The following is a 23173-nucleotide window of genomic DNA, read 5'->3' as shown; positions in this document are numbered from 1 at the left end:
CGTCTCCCCACTGCCCTGTCCTTACTACCCATGCCAGGTTTTGCCTCTAAGAGTGGGTGCTGATGTCAGGTAGTCTTTGTAAAAGGTTCAAAGCGATTTGTAGAATATGCAAATCAATTCCAGTTTGCCGGCCTCTGGAATGTATTGTGCTGGATTCATCTCAAGCTTTTAGCTTCTACCTTATTATTCTTTAGGTTAGAATAAAGGCAACTGCATAGACTGACAAAGAATTACACGGGGACCCTTATCTTATTTTGCTTTCACATTGTGAGCACTTTAGTGTGTGCATGCAGCTGAGAAGGCGAAACCAGTCGGGATGAACCGGCAGGGGTGGGGGTGGGGGTGGGGGTGGAGGGTGTATACAGACTTTTCAACAAACGTTCAAAGCACTTTAGAAGTTGTGTTGCTCCTGGACGGAAGAACACGGTTTTGGAAGTAATGAACAGAGAAAGAGTTTGGGGGTTACTTAAGTATTTCTCTGTAAAGAATTCTAAGCCAGCAGCTTCTTCCGTCGCTCTAGGGCATGGGGATAAAATCCCTTATCAGCCTAGGTAGAGGTTTATGAGCTTTATAGTTTTGCCGTTGAGAAAGAAGAGAAAGGGAAAGACCGGATTAGAAAGCCTAGAAGAGGGTGTAATTTACAACTCTATCACGGTTGTAGTAAAAATCTTACATAAATATTTCAACACAAAGATCGGTGCTCATAGGGGAGGACAAAACTAGAAAAGTCTTTCATTGACTGGGAAAGGCAGAAGTTACAAGGTGAGGAATGCCACTTTTGCCGGAGTTGAGTAACTCCGGGTGGGAAAGTGAGCATCTGTTTGCCACTGGAAAAGCTCTTCCCCTTTTTCTTCCAATTGGGTTGGTTATGCTCAACCCCAGAGTGCTGGCTTTAGGGGAAAGTGAACCTTCCCCATTAGTGACCGGGCCAAGGGGTTTACAACTTTCTGTCTCTCTGCTCTAGTTTCCGGAGGTAAAGCATAGTCACCACCAGGATGGTCAGGAGCAAAGACCCTCAACTTTCTTGTTCCCTAACTTGCTCTTATGGGAGCATTCTTGGCAAATTCCAGGAAGTGCAGAAAAAGCACACGAAAGACAGTGTGCTTTCAGTAAATTGCCTCTGCCTAACTGGAGATTGGTGCAGAGGCTGGCTTTCTCTAACTTTTACAGTCTTAGAGACCAATCTCATTCTTTGAAATTCTAGAAACCACATAGGATGGGCAAAGGGACCAGGAAGGCTTACTAGAAAGGAGTAAGAAAGAGAATAGGCACACAATATTTTTGACAAAGGTCCTAAGCCTGAACAAAGAAGTTATTTGATGCTGTCTAGAGCCACCTGTCTTGTCCTGGGTGGTGTGTGAACTCAATTTTTGGAATCTTTGTGCCCACACAGTTCCTCTGGAATGGTGACACTCCCTCTGTCTGATGCCTAAGGCTGGCTGTCCAGAGCTCGGGATGATTTTTCCCACGTGTAACTGTGGCATTTGTGTGAAGTTGGAAAACAGCCCAGTTTTGAAGCTTTACATGTACAAGTAGGCATGTAGTAAGTCCTTAGTTATTTAATGAATGGACAGCTTTTCATCCCACATCTCTCGATATGTCTACAACATTCTTCTTTAGCCTGTTGGCTACTTGAAAAGAGGGTGGGACTGGAGGAGGAGATGCAAGAGGGGTAGAGAATCATTGTTCATACAAGAAACCAGGCATGGGATGGTAGCATTATTGCATGGGTGAATCCCAGCTTTGTTCTTGTTTCTCTTGCCTGTGGGGTGTGGGGGCCTTACTGCTTCATTCAGGCAGAAGAGTCACATCCACCAACCAATTTGTCATCTTAGCCCAGCAGCTCCTGGCTGTATTTGCAGGGTTAACTATCAAACCAATCCATGTGTCATCAGCTCAGCAGTGAAACTCTATCTTTTTGCTGGTAAGTGATCTGTCCCTAGGGCTGCACAAATGCGGAACAGTGGTGTGGCAGCCCAGAAGAGATCCTTAGCACTAACTAGTCAGAAATTCTCCATAGCCAGAAGTAGAAGTGGCCAACCGAATGAGAAGGCTGCACGTTTGGCTGTAAGATTCAGGAGGGTTTGGGCTTTTGCCAGGTTATCAGCAGAAGAACCTTGTAGGCTAGAATTCTTTTAGGGAAAGGCCATATTAAATGACTAAAAAAAAAGGGAAAAAAGCAAAAACCTGACTTGTGTTGTCAGAAAGTAATTTTAAACTGTGTGCCAACCTCTCTTTTCACTTTGATCATAAATGGAGAACTTTTTGAAACCCTCTTTGAGAAGGAATTTGCTGTGTTCCCAGGCAAAAGGAAAGACATGGCCACCTGTTATAGAAGCCCAGCCAAAGACAACAGGTTTGCTTATGGCATTCCCACAACTGCAAATATCCTCTCCAAATAGCAAGTCACATTCATTGTCCCACCACAGACTAAGAATAAATATTTCATTCTCAAAGTGGAAAATATAGATTCTCCAGACAAAATTCCCCACAAGACATATTTTGTGTTTTTAACATCCTATTGATTTTAGAAAAGTACTCTAAGAAACTACAATGACGTTCCTTTTAGTCTCTAGGTCTCCCAGCTGCTAAATTTTTGTGAAGCTAGGATGCTGCTGATCCAAGGAAGCTGTGACTCAGTTTGATCAGCCCATTTTGCATTTGTTAGATTGGAATTAAAATGCCCAAGGACATCTGGCTTAATAATGAAAGTCTTGGTGGCAATCTTTCCTCAGAGGATTAGAAAGTCCTTTACAAACATCATCTATTTATTCTCAACCACATCCCCAGGAGACAATGAAGGGCAATTTGATCCTCATTGAACAAATGGTGAAGTGAAGGCAAAGAAAGGTTAAATCTAAAGACGACAACAAGTTAGAGGCAAGTCTGGAATTCACCCACACAGAAAGACTACCTGTGTAGGCTGAGGCCCCCAAAGGGCATTCTAGGCCTGAAAACAGAGCCTCTCTTTCAATTTTCTGTTTCTGCTTGTTATGTTACCACCACACTGCCCCAAGTATGCAGAATTGTTTCCTTCTTTTGAAAGCAAAGCCTTGAAAATTACAGAAGACATTTTGGTTCTCATTTGTCCCAACATGGAGATGAGCCCATTTTTATGACATCTAATGGAAGACACTATAAGTGGAATTTTAAATATGTATCTGAGGAATGTTCCTTTGTAACAGACGTTTTAAGTTTTTGCATATGCTTTAGAGAGTTTGACGTCCTCAATAGATGTTAAAATTTTAAGTTTTTTCTACTACCTCGCAGGAAATGTTATTGTAGGATTTGTCAACTTAAAGATATTTGTTGGTCATTTCAAAGCGAGTTTTTGAGTTGTTTGAGTTGGTTTTTTCTGTCATGTTCACTCTGACTCATGTTCTGAGTTGTCTGCCTGTGAACCGCATGGGCTTCAAACAAATCTGCTAATTGGTAGTTGCATGTTATCCACAGACATTCCTGCAAGTTTTAAGGCTAACTGTGCATGTGGATGTCTCCTGGCTTTGATCCCCTGTGTGGTAAATAGACATCCAAGGTAGCTATGGAAACCTGGGCCTTGCATTGCTGAGGGGGTTGGGGGGAAGGATATCTCATCAGAGAGTAATTTATTTGATTAAGAAAAGACAGGGCCACATCAGGACATTTTTAATACACGTGATTTGAGTATCCCAGTTCATTTGAATCAGTTGGTGTTCTCTTGATAAGATGAAAAGAATTAATGACTGACCACATCAGAATTATTTTGTAAATACAATTTAAGTTATTCTTAATCAACTGTTTGCTGTGTTCCCAGAGCAACTTGTAAAATGAAAGAGATGTCCAGCATATATCAATGTCTTCAATATCCCTGTTGTATTTGTATGAGTATTGTCATTTTCAGAACTCAAAAAAAAAGGACCCGAAACAACAAGCAAAAAAAAAAAAAAAAAAAACCCACCAGGATCTGGTGGGAGGTGTGTATTTTACTTATCTTCCTGCAGGGGTCAGACTTGAGGTTTCCAAGATAATAACCCAGCCCTTGGACACCACTGCTGGCATCCAGAGAGATTACTCCACTTACATGGAGTAATTAGTTAGCAATTCTTTAACCTTGTGACCAAATCTGCTATGAAAACCAGTTCATTCAAGGAAGAGAATATGAAATACACTACAATTAGAGCAAGGATAATACAGCCAGGTCAAATTGGAACCTAATCTTTGTGTCTCAAAGGGGAAATTTATGAGGAAGATTTTTGACTCATTATCAGCTTCCTCCATCTGATAACAAAGATCTTATGGGTTTTATTTTAGATTATTTACTGAGTCTTGTTTATGGGCAGTTTGTAGGCATTTCTTTTAACCAGAGGACACAATATTGGATGCTCATGTGAATTTAAAAGATTTATGTTCTCTTAGATGAAGATATTCCTTGATACAACTTCAAGATCTTTAATGTCCTCTAGAAGGTGGTGTTAAGGAGCTCAAAAATTGTGGCACTCAGACACACAAATACCTAAAAGGAACTTTATTCAGAAGAGAATAACCAAAACCAAAAGTTTTGAAAAGACATCTTCTTGGTGCTTTAAAAGACAGCTTCTGAGTTAAAAAGGCAAAAGCAGAAACTGGTCCTGATTTTAACACATAAGAGGCTGTTAAAGGTTCCATAGTCAGGGACACCCCCATGGAGGGCCTCACCCTCCCTGGGGAAATGAGGGGATAGTGGGGGGGTTGGGAGGAGGGCATGGGAGGAGGGGAGGGAAAGGGAGAGTGACCTGGAACTGACTTGTGGAACTGACCTTGTTTCTTATCTAAATTTAAACTGAAAAATAAATTAAAAAAAAAGGTTCCATAGTCAGCCAACTGTGAATGATAAATAAAATAGCAAGGGTCTTCATTTCTTGTCATTCAGCACTTACTGAGCACTTGCAGAATTAATCTAAGTTCTGATTTACTGAGTGAATTCAGTTTATTCAGAAAAGCCACACAGTGAGTGATTATTGTATTTCAGGTGACTTTTTTAGCTTCTAAATGTGATTTAATATGGTCGTTGCCCTCAAAGAGCTTCCAATCTGGTGTACGGTTTTTATGCCAACAGAATAATATAGGTTATTAATGAGAAAATACCTGCTTGTTCTTGCAAAGGTCAAAATCCATTGCAAAACTGATTATTTCTTAGTTAAAATTAATTTATCAGAAAAATAAGTCTTAACTCTATCAATACTTTAACTTCCATTTTGTATTATATATTAAGATATACTTTTATTTAAAGTTTATTTTTAGCTTATGAGTGTATATTCTTTGTAGAGCATTTCTATTGAATTTTAGTAAGCATGCAACATAATGGGTTTCACTGACATATGTATCATGTATCATATTTCATATATATATCATGCTTTTTGATCTTTAACTGATGCATGAAATATAAAAATTATATATACTAATGAGATCCATGTGATGTTTCAATACATCTATATCTTGTATAATCAAGTTAAAGGTATTTGTCTCTTCAAATTATCAATTCTTTATGGCAAAATATCTAATAATCCTTTCTTCTATGCAGTTATTCAGATATTATCTAGAGTGACCCAAACTTCTTTCTCCTATCTAAGTGTGTTCTGAGAGGTTTTTTTGTTTGAAACCACAACATTTTCAAGGGAGAAATTATGCCATGGATATTTTGAAACACTATTTTGAAAGGTTTGTGGAGATGGCTGAGTCAGTAAAACATTTGTTTTGCAATCATGAGCAAGTAAGGTTGATATCAAGAGCCCACATTAAAAATGCTAGGAGTGGTAGTGCATTCCCAACACCGTGGAGGAGGAAATAGGAGGGTCCCTATGACTCACTGGCAAACAAGCCTAGTTGAATTAGTGAGTTCCAAGCTAATGAAAGACTGTCTCAAAGGAGGAAGATGACAGCAAAAATTCTGACATGTATGGGAAGGAACTCACAAGACTCCTACTCTTATGTGAGGAACTATTGGTATATTGATGGCCACTAAGGCAAGGAGAATTAATTTTCATTGGAGTGTGGTCATTGGCACTTGCTCATGCTAAAGTGGATGACCCCACATCCTGGTGTACATGGGAAGCACTAAAAGCATACATTGGGATTAACTGTATTTTTGCAAAGCACATGATGTTGGGAGGGAGACAGGTTGGGTGGGGTCTAAGAGAGGTGAAGGGAAAATAAGAATGTGAATATTATCAAAATATATTGTATATAATTCTCTAGGTATAAATCAAAATATTATTTATAGAACAGCTGGATGATATTTCTGAGGGTGACACCCATGCATACCCATGTGCACACCGCATGCTCATGAACACACACACACACACACCAATCACCATTTTGAAAAAAATTCAGTCTGATTGACTCATGATCAAGTTCTGAGTTTTATGAACATGCTACTATATTATAAAAGGTGGAAATTGAGGAAAGTTAACATACTTGTTGATACCAGGCTGGCTTTAGCAATATTTGAAATAGAAAAACTCCACACTAGTTTTTCCCCTTTCTCTCACTTCTGATATATTCTGGTCCCTCCAAGTTATCTATTTCCCCACCTGGCCTAATTTGACATATAGTCAATCTGTAATTGCCTATTTCCTATCCTTCTCTTGCCTCCCTGGCCCTGTTCACACACAGTGGACAGTGGTCTTCAGGACACGTTGGGAGAGAATCCATGCAGATAAGCTAAAGCTGTTTTAGCCTTTTAATCCTTAGAATAAATCTTTAATTGGGGATATTCAAACAGTGAGAAATTTCAAACAGTGGAGCCCAGAGCTGTAAGACACATGATTGCCCTGTCAGGAGACAATATTTAGGGACAGGATTTGCTGGCATGACTGCCTTATAGTTCAGATCTCTTCAACTTTGTCATTTCTTAGCATCCCTCCTGAACTTTTGGGATCACCAGAGCCCTTATGCGTGACAGTCAGAGAGGCGCAGGGGAGTGAAGGGATGATGGTATGTGTGGGTTTAGGTTGTTTGTGAGGACTTTCTTTGTATGCTGAGAAGTATCTATTCGGAGGAAATGGTTGTGGCACTATCTTACACACATTTGTATTTGAGATAGCCTAAATATTTCTGCCTATCTTGAGACTGAATTACTTGAGTGCAAGAGTCGCATCTCAAGTATCTTTGAATTCTCAGATTCAAACACTGGCACTGAAACACAGTGAGATTTATCACATGTTATGGGAACATGTGAGGTAAATTTTAGTAAGAAAGAGAGTGGAAAATACCAAGGTCAGAGTGGCTCTGGAGAAGAAAGCATGTTTGAAAGGTCAATGGTATAATAAAGACTAATTGATGGGTATCAAAACTTAAAAGATGTGTAGTTGCTTAGCCATTCAGTTGTGTTCTGCTAAAGTCCCAGACTACAACATGCCAAGCAGCTTACCTTATCCTCTGCTTGATGAGGCATAGAAATAATTCTGATGTGGGACTTGCTTGTTCACACTGTGGCTATCTTGATGTTTTAGGAAATAGTCAAAAGTGTAGTTGGTTTATTTTGTCAGGTGAGTGGAATGTCATGCTCATTCAGCAACAGAGGGAGTATTTCCATATTTCTTTCTCTTCTTCTCTTTCTTTTTTATTTCTTTTCCTTTTTTTGAGACAGTGTTCCTTTACATAGCCTTGACTATCCTAAAATACACTGTGTAGACCAGGCTGGCCTTGAACTCAGAGATCCACCTGCCTCTGCCTTATGACTGCCCAGATTAAAGATGTATGCCACCACTCCCAGCTCAGAAGGAATATTTCTAAGGCCAAGGTATTCTATTGCATGCAGATGTTGTCACTCAATAGAGTGGCATTCAAGACAAAGCATTTTTGCTGCTTCTCTGTGTGAGTTTCTGCCTGAAAGTTCTGGTTACATTATGGAATTGAAATTTCAGACCCATTTGATGATTTATAGATACAGCAGCACCTCACACATTTTTTAGAGTACACTTGGTAGTCTATGTTTCCTGTCACATGTCAAATTTTAGAGTGTAACTGCAGTTGGATGCATTTTGCAGGTGATCTTTTACTTGAACAGGAAGAAAAGAATTGTGGACAATTGGAATTTTCTGTATACATTTTCTGGCTTACTATTAACTACATTAATCACCAGATAAAGCAATAGAGAGATAGAAATCACCACCAAATAATAGAAAGCTGTATGTTTATACAAGATGCAGTATGTAGGAAATACATTAAGGATTCAGATAATACATGCTAGTTAGGTCAGGTGTAATGGTGCATACTTGTAGTTTTGGTAATCAGGGAACTGAGATATGAAGATCAAGAGCTTAAAAGCAACATGGGTTTAATAGGAGACTGTCTACACAACAGGTACAAAAATTGTCAGTTACAAGTTTGGCTCTTGTATGTTGGAAAGCAATGCTTTTTTGTTTTACAGACATTTCATTACATAACTGCGTCTTGTCTGGAGCTCACTATTCTTCTGTTTTAGTCAGAAGAATAAGCGTCAGGGTTACTGGTATATAGCGTCACCCAGGATTTATAGTTGAAAGGATAGCATATGGTCCAGAAAGGCTCCTATCTGTAAGTCCAGCTGTTAGAAGGCTGAGGCAGAAGAATTGTTCATAGCTTGTTATCACTCTGGGATATACAGTGCATTCAAGATGAAATTAGTTGATAGAGTTAACATCCTATCTCACCATCACCACCAGCACCAGCACCAGCACCAGCACCAGCACTGGTGGCACAATTTACCTCAAGAAGCACGTTAGCCACACCAAGGAACAAGTTTACATCTAGAACAGGAAAATTTTGTTCCCCAATTCTATTATTTCTGTGTCCTCTCCACATGCCTTTTTCATATGGTTTAATTTGGTTGCTTTCAGATCCCATGCTGTCATTTCATGTACTAGTAGGTTTTGAGACCATTGGAATGGCTTGTTGGTTTGTGAATAGTCAGGGAGGAATGCATCATTTTAAAACAAAGAATGCCCTTCCAACTAGTAAACTAGTTGGGAAAAAGTGATTAGTGGGAATGGGAGGGGGACAAGGTCGCAGAATGAGGGAATGTGGTTAAAACCCAACATAGATGTATATGAAAGCATCCTAATGAAATCCATTATTATATAAAATTAATATATGATATTAAGTAAACACCCTTTTAGAGATCCAAGTAGATAAGATGGGCTTGTAGATCACAACTCTAATCTTGGCATTTAGAGTTGGGCAATGGGGTTGCCACCAGTTCATGGCCAGACCGTGCTATATAACCTGTCCCTGGTCAACCTGTGCTGCAGAGTGAGAGTATCTCAAACAAACAGAAAAATGTGAGTAGTCAAATGTTATTTAGTTGGGGTTTGTGACACTTTGTGTATGTCTCCTATGCTCTGATTTTCGATAAAATATAAAAATGACAAATGGTAAAAAATTAGGAGGACCATGTTTGTTTAGGTGAAAAGTTTATGATGTGACATGATTTTTTTCATGAATTAATCAGTTGTTCTTTGGAGTAATAGTGCAGGAAAGTGGAGCAGAACAAACAGAAGGGAGAAAAAATATGTGTTCTTTTAGGGAATGTGTGATGAGGAAAGTAATGTTTAAAAGGGAAGCAGCTGAAATTCTTTTCCATTGTCAGTGCTTAAAGTGAATTTCCAATGAAATTAATGCTACTGCTCTTTCTGACTAGCCGAAAAAAGGCAAAAATTTAAAAAGCTTATAATAATTAATTGAAGGTCATGATTTTCTGAGTAGATAACAAACTATCAAAAATGATAATAGGTTTTAAAATAATGAATATTTACTGCCAAATCCTTCCATTAGAAGGAGATGACTTTGTGAACATTTCTCCCCTCTCCAACATGTAAGTTGTCAGAATTGAATGGTTCACATGTACACTACATTGTTTTGGTTTAACTAACAAAGAATGATAAGACATAAATTGTTTGTGACAGCCCTGAACATTGATAACAGAAGACAATAATGCCTACGGACACAGCCTACATTGTAAAACTCTGGAAGCAAAAACGTTTATTATGTTAGGCCAACGTGCTTTGACCTAGTTTTGCTTTTATGCTTGAAAATTATGTCAGTATTAGTTACATCATCCACTCAGATGAGCAATTTCACATTTTTATTTACTTCAGGGTCATGTTATTAGTTTTGTATATTTAGTTCTGACCTTCTAAGAGCCAAAGTAATCCTTATTGACTTGAATGGTCTTTTGAAAATGAGACTTCTGGGAGACAGAGGGGGGATTTTATGTATTAAGAAAACAATCTAAGATGTATCATCAAAGGCATTCATTTCTGCTTGTTCCATAGCCACTGTGCTCTTGAAGGATCCAAGAGAACATTCACTTTTCTGCTGGTTGCAAAGTGTCTTCCTTCCTTTGTCTTATGGAGACATAATAAACTATGGTGCTCAGGACTGCCATCGCTGAGCAACAAAAAGTAAAACAAGGTGGAAAGGACATTTCCCAGCCCAGCATTCTTCAATTTGTCTTTTTCATGCTTCTTCTTTGCTTGTTCATCCAGTGGAAACTGACTTGACATATTTTTCTTATTTAAAAATTTTACTGAATATACTTCAAAATGAATTGCTTCCTTGGTTGATTTCAAACACATTTTTCCCTGCCATTTAATACTTTCTATCATTAGAGGAGTCATTTAATTCTTTTATACTTTTCTGAGTTCTAATCTTCAAAGAGCGAGAGTTCTTCTAGCGATCAACTTACATCAGATTTACAAGTATAATTTGCTACCAAAAGGCCCTGAACAGTTTTTTGATCCACATGTTTTTTAATTCCTTATTAACAAATGCAATCAGGCAATAGCATACAAGAATATTAGGTTTGGTTCCTCTGCAAAGTAAGTAAGTAAATAAATAATCAACCATTTACTCTTGTTTTCCAATTAAGGTTTCGAATGCTAAGAATCCCTTCGTTGTTAGCTCCCTTTGCAAATCCTCTGCCTGAGCTTAGAAAACATAAGGGAGTGTCCCCTTCAAAGTACAACCATCTGAATTTTAGCCAGGTGAATTGCTGACTAGCTTGCTGTCTTTTAAAGAAACAGTATATAAGCAACTGGGATAGGCTTTAGTCCTAATTGTGTTATCATGCGGGGCTTTGAACATTGTTTGAAACAGTCAACTCTGAGTATTGCATTCTATTTCTGATTTTTATGCTAATTTGCTACAATTCCAAAGACAAAGTTCTTTAGAGGCCTTCTTGAGGCTCTAATGAGTTCATAAACATTGTCAACACTAAACTGCCAAAAGTTTCAAGCTATATCTAGTATACTGTGTGTCTCCTCTGGTGACAACCATTTCAACAGTAAGTTTTATAATGGTTGAAGACAAATGTGAGAATACTTCCTTCATTGTACATGGTGACATTCTCTGTGGGCTATTTTGCATACCCACACATACTTCATGATATATCCTGGAGTTATTACCATAACAGGGCAAAGAGAATGCTCTCTTTTTCTTTCAAGAGCTCTACAGAATTACATTTTGATATCCTGCCATTTCATTGCAATATCCTATCATAAGTGACTTGACTTTGGTCATATGAATAACTTCTAGTCTTTGGTGTTAAAATAGTGTGTGTTGCAGGCAGGTTTGTTTGTCTAATAGATCACCAGATATAGAAGTGGCTTTTCTGAGTAAAAGAGTGAATAAATAGGCTTTCTAATTGAGGTAAATCAATAAGTTCACCTAGCCAAGCATGGATGACAGAGATTCCTGGATGCTTGAGGAACAGAGTTTCTACTGGGTAATTTTGTACTGTACTTTTTGGTGGGTGGGAGGAGGACAGGGTTTCATGTACCCTAGGCTAGCCTCACACTCATTATGTCACAGAAAATGGCCTTAAGTTCTTAATTCTCTTGGCTTACCCTACCAACTGTTACAAGTGTGTTAGCAGCACATGTCTAAGCTTAACTTTATAATCATTTGCCAGAGTTGTTGACTCTCCAAAAGTGAGTCCCATAAAATGTAGCTGATTCCAATGATTTTGTGTGAATGGAAGCTGAGACAGTTTGTAGCGAAAATTCATGCAAGAGGATAGGCCTTATGCCTCCTCCATCCTCAAACAGCTCCCCTTTCTTTTTTACTCTCTAATCAATACTAAGATGCTCAGCTTTATAGAGTACGAATAACCTACAAGGTGTTGAACTTTTACTGAAAGAGGTCTAATACCCCAAGATGTTTATATTGTTAGTACTCAGTTTGTTGGAATTGCAACCATGTTTCAAAGTACCAGGAAGAATCTCTGCTTAACATTGTTAAGAAAATAGTAATTCCTTATAAAAATATTGTGCACCCTTTTCTCAGATAACAAATATCAAAACACACCTTTTATTAAATTGATTTAAATATTTACCTTTTATTAAATTGATTTAAATGTTTATGCACACGTGAGTGGTTATGAATCAACCTTAATTTTTTTCTGTATGTGGTATGTGCATGTGTGAATGCATTTCTATATATGTGGGCATGTATATACGTATGGGTACATTTGCGTGAGTGTGTGTATGTGTGTGTGTGTGTGTGTGTGTGTGTGTGTGTGTGTGTGTGTGTGTGTGTAGAGGTCAGAAACTGACGTCAGGCATTGTCTTCAGTTATTCTCTGCATTATATATTAAGGCGGGGTATTTCACTTGAACCCATAACCCTCGGATTAAACTGGTCTAGCTATCAAGCAATGAGGATCCCCCATATTTACCTTTTGGCATGTTGGGATTGCAGTTTAGCCACCTCCCCTACTCAGCATGTGTGTGGGGGCTGTGGGTACAAACTCCAGTCTTTCCAATTACAACAAAAGTGCTTTACCTACCAAAATATCCCTTCAGCCCTGTATCAGCCATCTAAAGACTAGTGTTTTATGTAAAGAACGACTAGATAACAGATTAATGACTATGAATTTTCAATGTATGTTTTACTTACTTATTAATTTGTGTTCTTGCTCTATAGTTAAGGATAGCTTACAATTCAGAGTCCTTTTGCCTCAGCTTCCTGAGAGCCAGATTTCAGGCACTTGTTACTACAGCTGACTCGTTTGCTCTTTTTTTTAATTTTAGAAGCAATCTTATATATCAATCCTCCCATTCCCTCAGGCCCCCATCCTCCCATGCTTCCCACTGATTCCCTCAATCCCCCCACGCACTCCCCAAGGATAGTGACGCTCTCCATGGGGGGGCATCAAAGACTATCACATCATTTAGGGGAGGGCCTAGGCCCTTTTTCCGTGTATCTGGGCTGCAATAGTATCCCTCCATGGAGAATGGGCTCCCAAAGTCCATTTGTGCACTAAGGATAAACACTGGCTCCACTATTAGAGGTCCCATAGACTGCCCAGGCCTCCCAGCTGGCACCCACATTCAGAGGTCTTGGTTCGGTTCAATGCTGGTTTCCCAACTTTTATCCTTGCTCTCACTAAGTCAGGTCAACTGTTTCTGCAGGTTTCTCCAGCACAGTCTTGGCTCCTTTGCTCATCCCTCCTCCCTCTCCAAAACTGGATTCCAGGAGTATGGCTCAGTGTTTAGGTGTGGGGGCCTGTTTCTGCTTTGATCAGCAACTGGATGAAGGCTCTAGGAATGGCAACTGAGGTAGTCATCAGTTTCATTCTAGGGGAAGAGCTCAAAGGCAGCCTCTCCACCACTGCCTAAATTTTTAGTTGGGGTCATCCCTGTGGATCCCTGAACATTTCTTCAGTGCTACACCTCTTTCCAAACCTATATTGGCTCCCTCTATCAAAGCATTTCCTATCTTGCCCTCCCCTATTCCTCCTGTCTCTGTTCTCCTGATCCCTCCTGTTCTCCACCCATTCTGCTCTTCCTTCCCACTTCTCTCCTCCCTCCCCCAATGCTCCCAATTTTCTCAGGAGTTCTTGTCCCCTTCCCCTTCTTCAGTGGACCATGTGCTGGAGTCTCCTTGTTCCCTAGGTTCTCTGGTAATGTTGATTGTAGTCCTTTGCTCTATGTCTAATATCCATATATGAGTGAGTACATACTGTGCTTGTCTTTTTGTGATTGGGTTACCTCACTCAGGATGGTTTCTTCCAGTTCCATCCATTTGCCTGCGGATTTCAAGATTTAATTGTTTTTTTTCATTTTTAAAGTTTTTTTAACATATGTAGTTATGTAAGCATATTTTTTATAATTACAGTCAGTCTTGTCTAACTTTTTTATATACCAATAGATATTGTTACCTACAAAGTTCATATTAAAGAGACATGCAATATAGTCTTTAAACCACATCTCATTATATTTTAACAATGCTTATGATATTATGTTGGGTTACATTCAAAATTAGCAGGTTGTGGGTTAAACAAAAATTATGAAGGTGATAGCATTTGGTGTGGACTGAATAAATATTATAATTTAAATGTTTTTACTCTGAATTATGAATCACATTGACTTAGAATAAGGAGATGGCAAAATTAGTCTCAGATCAGTAGAAACATCTAGAGTACAACAAGGTAAAGTTTGGCATACATCTGAATTTAATGATTCTAAGTGTGAAGGCAGAATTTGAGAAATAGGCCAGACCACTTCTAGTTAAATGAAATTTTGAGGATTTACCAGTGAATAGTTCTGTTCTTGACCCTCTGGTAAGATAGAAGACATCAGATGTAATCTCTTCCTTGGAGTGGCTTGAAATTGATAGTTTTATTAAGGATTTATTACACTTGGTGAAAAAAAATCAATATTATATCTTCAACTAAAAAAAAGTATTACAAATATAAAAACAATGAATTGTGTTTGATAAAATTAAGATTGTTAGATAACCAAGGGGCTTGTTTTTCTTGTAAGAATTCTGTTTTTCTGGACTTTGTAGGTGCCAGAAGCTGCGTTGGGTAGGTCACCATGAATTGGGCTGTCATCATGTCTGCTCCCCATGTAAAGAGATGGAGTGTAATACAAGAGGAAACAACTTCACACTATAGCTCTGTAGAGCTTGAAATCAAGGATGGTGATACCTCTGGCAGTTCTTTCATTGCACAGGATTGTTTTAACTATCCTGTTTTGTTTTTCCATATGAAGTTGAGTAGTGTTGTCACGAGATCTGTAAGGAATTGTGTTGGGATTTTAATGAGGGTGCAGCAATAGTAGACACAGAGTCTGAACTGGCCATCTTCTGTGACCAATTGGTTGCTAGCCCAGTTACCCTCAGAGAGGCTTCATCCAGCAACTGATAGAAACAGATGCAGATCCACAGCAAACATTAGACCTAGTACAGGGAATCTTTCAGTATAAGGGGAGAAAGGAGATTTAATTGTTTTTTTCCACTTAGTTATACTCCATTGTGAAAATATACCATATTTCCTCCATCCATTCTTCGGTTGAGGGGCAACTAATTTGCTTCCAGGTTCTGGCTATTACAAACAACGCTGCTATGAACATAGTTAAACATGTGTCCTTGTTATATGAATGTGCATTCTTTGGGTATATGCTCAAGATTGGAATTGCTGAATCTTGAGTAGACTGATTTGCATTTTCCTGAGAAACCTCCATACTGATTTCCAAAGTGTTTGTACATGTTTACACTCCCAACAGCAATGGAGGAGTGTTCCTCTTTCTCCACATCCTCTCCAGTATAGACTGTCACTGGTGTTTTTTGATTTTAGCCATTATGGCCGGTGTAAGATGGAATTTCAAAGTTGTTTTGAGTTGCATTTCCCTGATGCCTAAGAATGTTGAGCACTTTCTTAACTGTCTTTCAGCCATTTTAGATTCCTCAATTGAGAATTCTCTATTTAGTTCTGTGCCCCACTTTTCCATTGGATTGTTTGGTATTTTGGTGGCCAGCTTCTTGAGTTCTTTGTAAATTTTGGAGATTAGCCCTCTGTTAGATGTGGGGTTGGTGAAGACCTTTTCCCATTCTGTGGGATGCCGATTTGTCTTGGTGACTGTGTCCTTTGCTTTGGAGAAGCTTCTCAGTTTCGGGAGGTCCTATGTATTAATTGTCGATTTCAGTGTCTGTGCTACTGGTGTTATGTTCAGGAAGCGGTCTCCTGTATCAATTCATTAATGGGTACTTCCCACTTTCTCAATTTCAGCTAAAATGAAAGATACTAGGTATATGATAAGCAAGTTATGGGAAAGTGATGAGGAAAAGGCACAGCAACCAGAAAAAAGATGATTGTGATACACATTAAGTTTGGGTATATTGTGTCTTTGTTCTAGTTGAATTCTAGGAAGTCTTTACTTTCTTTTTTGATTTCTTCCTTGACCCAGGAATGGTGCAATTGCGCATTGTTCAATTTCAATGAGTTTGTAGGGTTTCAAAATTTGTTGTCTTTTAATTCTAAATTTAAAGCTTGGTGGTATCATAGGATATAGGGAGTTATTCCAATTTTTTGTATTTGTTGATGTTTGCTATGTTGCCTGGTATGTGATAAATTTTAGAGAAGGTTTCATGTGGTGCTGAGAAGAAGGTATATTCTTTTGTGTTTGGATGGAATATTCTATAGATGTTTGTTAATCCCAATCGGGTCATAACATTCTGTTGGTTCCTTTGTTTCTTAGTTAAGTTTCTGACTGTAGCCTGTCCTTCAACTTGCAATGGAGTCAGACTGTCCTCGAGCTTGCAGTTCTCCTGTTTCTGCCTTCTGAATGGTGGAATTATGCATATGGTGCGCCTCTCCTGGCTTTAGTTTGTTTTTGCTTATTTTTTTTATTTAACTGTACATGATTTTAGTGTTGGGGGTGATAGATAGACTAAGGGAAGGTCTTCCAAACCCTTCATTCAACCCCTTTTGTTCTCCTTCCCTACCCTTTGGCAATTACTAGTCTGATTGCCACCTATACTGCTGCTGCTGTCATTACTATTCTTATTGCAGTGCTGGGAATTGGCCCTAGACCTTTGTGTTCTCCAAGCAGATGCTTTGTCACTATGGTCTTCCCCCAGCCCTCCATCTCTATAACTTTATTACTCCAAGAATAGGATGTAAGCGTGATTGCATAGTGTGCATTCTTTTGAGTTTGACATTTGTTTAACCCAGCAGGATTCTCTGGTGTTTCATTCAGGTTATTGTAAGTGTCCGTTATTTTCTTTTCCTTTTTGTTACTATCTAACACCCTATAGGATTAATGTCTCACAGTTTGACCATTCACTTTGTCGATAGACATTTGGGTTGCTTCTAGAATGGTGATATTACAAATAAAATTACTAAGAGTCTTCATGTACAGGAGTCTGTGTGACCACAGGTTGTCAATATTATCTTTATATTTTTATTTATTTAAATTATAAGCAAGCTTCTTTAACATGTCAGTCCCTTTCCTTCCCCTCTTCCCCTGCCCCCCACCAACCTCCTTTCCCATTCCCTTTCTGCTCCCTAGGGAGGGTAAGGCCTTCCATGGGTGATATTTAAAGTCTGTCATATCATTTGGAGCAGGGCCTAGACCCTTCCCTGTTTGTCTAGGCTGAGAGAGTATCCCTCTATGTGGAACGGGCTCCCAAAGTCCATTCGTGTACTAGGGATACATACTGATCCATCACCAGAGGCCCCATAGATTAACCAGACCTCCAAACTGACCTCATCATTTAGGGGTGTCTGGAACAGTCGTATCCTGGTTTCCCATCTGTCAGTCTGGTGTCAATTTGCTCCCCCTTGTTCAGGTCAGCTGTTTCTGTGGGGTTCTCCAGCCTGGTCTTGACCCCTTTGCTCATCACTCCTCCCTCTCTGCAACTGAATTCCAGGAGTTCAACTCAGTGTTTAGCTGTGGGCGTCTGCTTCGACTTTCATCAGCTACTGGATGAAGGCTCTAGGATGGCATATAAGGTAGTCTTCAATCTCATTATTGGAGAAAGACTTTTAAGGTAGCCTCTCGACTACTGCTTAGATTATTATTTGGGGCCAACTTTGTAGATATTTGTAAATGTTTTTTTCATATTATAGCTGCATATTGGTAGTTGACAAAGGAAATCATCTGCCCCTTTTCTTTTTCCTTATTGTCATATATTCATGGTATATGCTACTAGGTTTCATAAGATCATTTTCAAACAAATACATAGGGTTCTTTGACTATGTCCCTCCTCCCCTTTCTCCACCTCTCCCCTTTTTCTCTCCCTCCATCCTCTTAATCATCTTCATTTCCCTAGAAAGTTTTCCTTCTACTTCTATGTTATATATACTGATTTTACATATCTGTGTAAAGCATAGGATCCACAAATGGTAGAAAATATGCTTTATTTGTCTGAGTCTGACCTAATTTACTTCATTTGCATTCAAGCACTTATACATAATACTTTAAAATAACAATTTAGCACAGATAAATCAAGAACAGAGATTTGTTTTACTTTGTGTTTGTAATATATTGGATATTGTAGTTATTTCAATAATCATATGAGCAACAAAATACTTCAGTAGTCTATATCTGCATTAACATAGAGAATTTTTGGGGGAAGTTGACACAGTTCCTGGGTCTTCCTCTGATTTCATGTAAGTGCTTATCTTCAGATTCACTAATAGAATTAAAAATAATACAAAAGGAACTCCAAAATATTCAAGAAAACATGTGATAGTGTCTTATCGTTTAAACTATTTTTATGGTAACAGTGATAATAAAATATACAGAATCCTATATTTTAATCAGGTAAAATTAATGTATTTATATATATAACTTAATTTACTATAAGAAATGTATTTCCTGTTTTAGAATGAAAATTATATGAAAGTAGCTGACTGAAATGCTACACAGAGCATGTTCTTATTGAAATTAGAATTAAAGGGTGTCATATTTACATATAGATTAAAAATCACTTGTATAAAGAGTAAATTATATCCTCCTATGAGAAAAACGTTCATATGATAAATTGCTTTGTTATCTTTCGATGCTTGGGATTGAACTCAAGCCTAGTGCATTCTAAACATGTGCTCTACCATTTAGCTGCATCCCAGGCCCTGTGGTTGTGAATTAAAATTCCACTTTTGCATTTTCATGCTTGCCTCATTTTTTTCTTGTGGTAACAGAATATTCATTGTTGCAGTGTGCCCAAAGATTCTGACTGTTGGTATCATTGATATACTGCTGTCTGTGGCTGTGCCTGAGAAATATGTCATGGTGGTGGTATTGTATTGTAATATGAATCCCTTAGGAATGCTAAACCAATCAAGAATGAAGCATTTCTTTCTTAGAAATGGAGATTTATAAACTGCCCAGAGGTCTTGCTATTTCAAGACAAAGTTGTGCCTTGAAGTATTCATTTGTTTGTGATCCCAGATGACAAAACTTAAGTGACAGTTCAATATACCCAAACCTCTTGGGAGTGTATGAATTTAATAAGGAAAGTACCAGGAAAAATATATTGAAACACAGCCTGACCCCCACACTAAGATAATACAGTTATGAATTTATTAGCTTCATAGCATGACAAACAATACTCAAAATATCTTGAAAATGCTACACTCCAGTTACAAACATGAAAAGGCTTTGGAAGAAGAAATTTAATATTCACTAAAGTAAAAAGAAAAGATCCTCCCTAATTTACAGTATTATACAGAAGAATTTTTACTCTTACAGTGAGAATAGAAATTATTTGCATACATTTAGTTGACCCTGCCTAGAGGAACTGGTACAGGTGTTCACCATATAATTTGATGATAACTTTAGACATACTTCCTCTTCCTTCATTTAAGGCCTGTGTTCTAGTAGCACCATGCACAATTCCTTTTGCTACAGTAGAGCATTATGCTGCGTACAAACTAAAAGGCTCATTCATTTTAGAGCTTACAGAATGGGTTGCTAGAACTCCAAATAGCATACCTATAATTTACAGTATTGCCTGCCAAGTTGTCTATTGTACAAGGACAATTTCATTAATAGACTATGCCTAATAATATAACCTTGACCTTCAACTGTGCTGGGTTTTCCCTTCTTTTTTCTATTTATTGTGTGTTCAAGGACGCTTGCAGTCACCACTCAGTATATATGCATGGTATTGGTTAAAGGACCCTTGCCAATACTCTAACCCATAGATGTTCAATCCCTATATGTAAACAGCATAATGTACTCTATATAATATGCATATATCCTTGAATGTACTTTTCATTATCTCTAGATTACTTGTAGTATTGAGTACAATATAAATGCAAAACCTTGTTTTACTCTAGTATTTAGAAAAAATGAGGTGTTTTTAAAAGTTGTACATGTTTGCTACATATGTAATTTTTCAAAGTTTTTGAAATCCATTACTGTTTGATTCTGAGGCCATTGAGCTCAGGCATAGAGAAGGCTGATTGTAGAACATGACATTTTAGTAGTGTAAAATATTACAAACCAGTGTTGATTTGCTGAATTCATATAAGCAACTTAGCATTCTCTCCTGAAAAGACTGCAGCTCAACCTGATAGGCAGATTAGCATGTCCATAGATGCTTGAAGAGAAAATATGAAAAGATCCCAATAGGTTGACAGTTTTCTTCAGTGATTCAGTGTCATAGAAACCTGGTACAATGGATGGTAGGAATCTTCCTCATTTTGCCTGTCTGTTGAATGTGTACATCACTGAATTAATGGAAGGTATATATTTTTTAAATGTACAATATTGATTCTTTTAGGGTAAAATGATACCTCTGTGTAGTAGAACATCATCATAGAAACTGTAGAGATTTTCCAATTTAACATCTGGCCAGTGTTAAATCACATTAGAGTCCTTCAAGGTATAACATAAGACACTATGTATAGTATAAGAAAATTTTACTTGTCAGAATTGCAGATGTGCATAGCAGAGACTTGCTGTTCATTGCTTTTCTGAGACTAGAACCTTCTAAAAGCTTTCTAAATTTCATAAGATCTTTGACAGCTTTAACTTTGAATCAATGGTAAGAAACACAATTTCAAGAAGCATAGAGAATGCTTTCTTAGCTTTAACTGAAGGTTATGAAATCCCACTAGATTTTACATTCTGTGTTCTTAATCACTAATGCCAGAGATGGGTTCTTAGTATGGTTCCTGAGTTTATTCTAAGAAGCACATACTGTTTTAGATTTTAAATGTCAAGTTTTATTATACAACTCTCATATAATAGTGGAGAAAAATTGAATATAAGATAAATAAACATATATTATTTAGTGTGTCTGTGTGTACAAGTGCATGTGAAGCCAAAGGCATTGGGTCCACTGAAGCTGGGGTTGTATGTAGTTGTAAATGGTTGACATGGTATTTGGAAATGAATTTCAGTCCTCTCTCTGAAGGAACAGCCTATGCTTCTAACTGCTTAGCCATCTCTTGAGCCCACTTTAAAGAACCTGTATTTAGAGCACAATTAATAGAGTCATATATCCTTAAGCACAGAGAAGCTGCTTGTGTACTTAGGCCCACATTGTTTAAAAAATTTCATAGTAAATATGTGAACACATTAAGAATCACTAACACTTACCGATATAGATAAACTGCTACACAAACACTTTAAAAGTATGTTCCTGCTGATATTAAGACATCACTAAAGCTGAGCATAGTGACACACATCTGTAGTCCTGGAACTCAGGAGGCAGAAGGATCCCTAGTCCAGTGCCAGCTTGTGAGACACTATCTGAAAACAACATATAATAAAAATCTATAATACATATTTAAAGGGGGCTTTAAGTTACACAGCTTATTAGAATGGTTACCTAGCTTGAGTTTGATTCCTACTTGCAAAAAAAAATAATTAGACCTCACCTTTTCCACTTACAAGTTTATAAGGGTGAACTGTTTTGTAGCTTTTTTAAACCCCCAAGTCAGTTTATTATCACCAGTCTGTTACAGAATCCATATAATTGGCATGTAAAGGTCTTGAGATTATCTCTTGGACCCTTATACCATTTGAATTGCCATGTAACTACCAACTCCATTTGAATGGTCCCCAGGAAGGCTAGCACAATTGGGAAATCTCAGGAGAGCCTGTTCAATGCGAGGGTTTCACATTTGGAATGGGAGATCAAATATGTCCTTAGCTGAATTCCTTGTGCACTTATCCATTGCTTTTTCCCATGTGTGGTCCTCCTTATCCAATAGAGTACACAATTACTCTACTGATAGCACACCACACAAAGCTAACATGACCTTCTTGGGGCATTTGTCCAGGCTAACCATGCCTAAATGTGTTTGATTCAGAAAGTAAAAGTCAACTAGAATAATTATAACCTCTCTTTTTAAAATTTATTTTTATTGGTCTGTGTGAGGTTTTAGGGTCCCCTAGAACTGGAGTTACAAACAACTGTGATCTGGTATATGGATGCTGGGAATTGAACCCAGGTGCTTTGGAAGGGACATCAATGCTCTTAACCACTAAGTCAGGTTTCCAGCTCCAATTTTAAACCTGTTAAGAAGTTATTTTCATAAAGAAGACTGAAACCCTGGAACATACATACTATGTGTTGGAAAGATGGCAGAGTGCTTATTGGGGGATAAATGCAAAGGATGGTTATGAAGAGCTTAGACTGGAAAGTAACTCTGAGGCATATTTTATTCCCTATCTTGAGCCATATTTGGCATATACCCTATAAATATTTGTTGGGCAACAGATAAAATCAACAGGTGGTGGCCTATTGATGCCCCAAGTGGCATGCTGAGACTCAGAGGCATCCCTCTTCCCAACGTTTGCGGTTTTTTGCAAAAGCATTTTGTAAAACCCTAAGGATAACATGCAATCAATTACTTTTCCAATAATGGCTTCATTAGTTACTTAGTTCCAAACTGAGGTTTTGTGAAAAGATTAGAGGGTTTAAAAATCTATTCAGCTAAGTGGGAGAAGGCAATCACAAGGGGGCTACAATGCCATTTTTGTGAAATGTCCAGAGGAAACATATCCATGGAGACAGTAAGATTAGTGGTTCCCAGGGATTGGGGTGAAAGAGGAATAGGGAGCGTCTGTTAATGGAGTGATGCAAAATTCTGGAGTTAGATTTTGGTTATGGCTACCCCACTCTGTGCATGTACTAAAACCAACTGAATTGCTTGCATGAACTGGTAATTTTGACATATAAATTATGTCTCAATAAAGCTGTTTTTAAAAGATGATGAACACCCAGAATTTAAAATAAAAGAATTAGGACTTTGTGGTTAAAATATTAGGGACCACTGTTTGCTTAAAAAAATGGAAATGTATTTTACTGTATTATTTTGTGTGGGGGTATATGATGTGCTTATGGAGGGCACCTGTACCACAGCATACATATAGAAAACAAAGGACATCATGGAGTTGATTCTCTCTTTCCACCTTCATGTGTGTTGGGACTGA

The 23173-nt window shown here is 38.0% G+C and overlaps 1 protein-coding gene across 6 annotated transcripts in view; it reads left to right on the top strand.

The window, feature by feature from the left end:
• The window catches only part of Mid1 (midline 1), a 342361-nt gene that overhangs the window by 186608 nt on the left and 132580 nt on the right, over nucleotides 1–23173 (top strand). The gene's annotated exons all lie outside the window — the stretch shown is intronic.

The sequence above is a fragment of the Mesocricetus auratus genome, unplaced genomic scaffold, assembly GCF_017639785.1.
Source record: "Mesocricetus auratus isolate SY011 unplaced genomic scaffold, BCM_Maur_2.0 Super-Scaffold_100003, whole genome shotgun sequence".
NCBI lineage: Eukaryota > Metazoa > Chordata > Mammalia > Rodentia > Cricetidae > Mesocricetus > Mesocricetus auratus.
This window is presented reverse-complemented; position numbering and strand designations above follow the sequence as displayed.